Consider the following 2,739-nt stretch of genomic DNA (forward strand, 5'->3'; position numbering starts at 1 on the left):
CCAGTGATAATAGTGATGTAGGCTGAACAACTGTGGTCTGGTGATGAAGATGGCCCGGCTTGGCGATGGATTCTTTGTCTCTGATGGTGGTGGTTGGGCAATAATGATCATCAACATTAATAATGATAGGTAAGCAAGGGTGATCTGATGAGGGTAATTTTATAACAATGATGTAATGTGATGGTAAAAGTGGTTGAAAAGGTCGATCCAGTGATAATAGTGATGTAGGCTGAACAACTGTGGTCTGGTGATGAAGATGGCCCGGCTTGGCGATGGCGGTGGTTAGGAGATGATGATTCAACATTAGTGATAGTGAACCACAACAGCGGGAACTATGAGGTATATGTGATCTATCATAACATGGGGTCACAACGGCCCGAGCATTGGGATTTAATGCTAGAAACGAAAAAAAGAAAGGTTTTGCTCGTAGGATTCACGGGGAGAAACACAGAGCACCTAACCTATCGAGTTTCCTTTAGAAAAAAAAAATCCTAACATAGCTTCTCTAACATCCAGAGCTAGGGGCCCTAATGAAGGAAGAACAAAATTTTAAAGAGTCTCACCACAATGGTGGTCGATCGAAGTTCGACGTTCATTCCAGAAGAAGCTTTCATAGTGGTAGGAGAAATGATGAAGCTGAGTTCATGGGCCAAAAATGTTAATAAGCTCTCATAGCCGGAGAGACCGCAAAGTTTGTTGGAGTTCTCCTTCCCCAACGTAGGATGACGCTCTCCTTACCGGAGAGACCGTAAGTTCATGAGCTCGCCAGAGTCCTCCTTCCCCAAGCTAAGACAAAACTCTCCTAGTCGTGCTTCCTGGAAAGTTCACCGAAGAAGGAAGAAGTCCTTGGAGAAGAAGAAGAAGAAGAAGAAGAAGAAGAAGTTGGAAGATAATCAGCTCCCTTGGCTTCTCTCCTTAAGAAAGGTGAAGATCCTTCTTCCCTTCCTTCCTTCAAGAGCCTCTTTCCAAGAGAAAGATGGAGCTCTCCTTTCTTACTCCAAGCTCCTAAGTCTCCAAAAGCTCTCTCAAGACCAGCCCAACTGAAAAATTCTCATGGTTCAATTTGAAATGAGGAGGATGATAGCTTAAACCAAACCTCCCCCACTTTTTTTTTTTTTTTTGCTAAAAATGAACTTGCCAAGCCCTCTTGGGACCTTCTACGAGAAGCCTAAAAGAGGTGTTATCGGCCTCTTTTCCCATCCCCAAAGCAAATTCTGTAAAAACCCAAGGGGATTCATTTTTTTGACTGCCTAAAGGAGTGCACCAAGTCAAAACGGCCCCAAAAATGAGAAAAATTGCGTCGTGGAATTGGACTTGCGCCTAGGCACCATAACACCTAATTTGGCGCCCTGGAGCAAGGCCCCTAGTGCCTCTTAATAAAATTTTGTTTGTTGTATCGGGAAGCAGCACGTCTAACATGCTGAGAATAAACAACATTTAAAGGTGTTTTTTTTTTAAGAAAATATTTCTTGGCTCAAAATAATAAAAAAAATGTTATGTTTAGGTGGTCGATGAGGCAATAAGGGAAGCTGATTGACCAAGATGGCTGACGGGTAGAGAGGCCGGCAGCGAGAGAAAATTGTGGCTTGGATTTTTATGCTATGTTTGGCGAGGTTGGTGGAGGAGGTTTGCACACGGGAGGAGAGTTGGAGATCTCCGGATCCGGAAATGGAAATGGAGGGCATGCACAGATCTATGCAGAAAGAGATAATTTCTTTGATATACGAGGAGAAATAAATGGAGTGGGCCTATTATTTTGCAAGTTCCCCCTTGTGTGCTTTTTGATAGGATCAATTTTTTGAAAATTTTCTCCCCGATGTTACTCGGTCTTTTTGTTGATAATACGATCTGCGCTCACCGCATCTTAAAAGATGTTGAATCAAAATATGTCTAATAGATGTGTCCAAGGAATATAGCATTGAACCAATGAAAGAAGATGGAGAGAGGAAGACCGAGAGAGAAATAAAGAGAAAGAAAAAAAACTTCTTCCGTCGAGGGGGAAAAGAGGTGTTCCCGGGGTTCTCCAACCCATTTTATTTTATTAAAAAATAGATGTTACAAGTGGGGGAGCCCAAAAGTTCCTTCATATGAAAGGACACTTCAATTTATAGATGATAAGAGGGCCAAAAAGTAAATTGCAATACTACCCTTGCTTTTAAGATAGTACAAGTTATTTTAGTCTTTTGTGTTGTTGTATTTTGCTAGGTACATTTTCGATCTCTAAATATGTTATTTTGGGGTATTTTTGTCGGGGGAGAAGATGGGTTCTCGTGCCTGGTCAGAGGAAAGAGTCATCCGTCGGGGGGAAAGGTCCTCCATCGGGAGTTAGAGGAAAAGTCTTCTGTCATGGAGAAAAGTCATTTGTTGGAGGAAAAATCGATCGATGGTAGCCAATTCAAAGCAAGCTGACTACATATTACCTAGAGATCCGGGTAGATTATTTTTGAGTATACACTGTGGATTATGGATCATGAACGTTTCATTCATGTGTGATGAGGGTTGATGGAAGTTGATGTGATACATAGGAGGGATATATAATATTAATCTACAACGGATGGATTCTCTCTCTTTCTTTCTCTCTTCTTGAGTATTTTAACTTCACTATTTGGGATTCAATATCTTTGACATTATAAACTTCTCAATTGGTTTTGATAAAGTAGAATGCCTTTTTTCTCATCATTCGTTAGTAACTTGGGTGCATTTACTGTCTAATGCCTTATTTTGAATATATATATATAT

This window comes from Phalaenopsis equestris, unplaced genomic scaffold (genome assembly GCF_001263595.1).
Source record: "Phalaenopsis equestris unplaced genomic scaffold, ASM126359v1 Scaffold000192, whole genome shotgun sequence".
Lineage (NCBI taxonomy): Eukaryota > Viridiplantae > Streptophyta > Magnoliopsida > Asparagales > Orchidaceae > Phalaenopsis > Phalaenopsis equestris.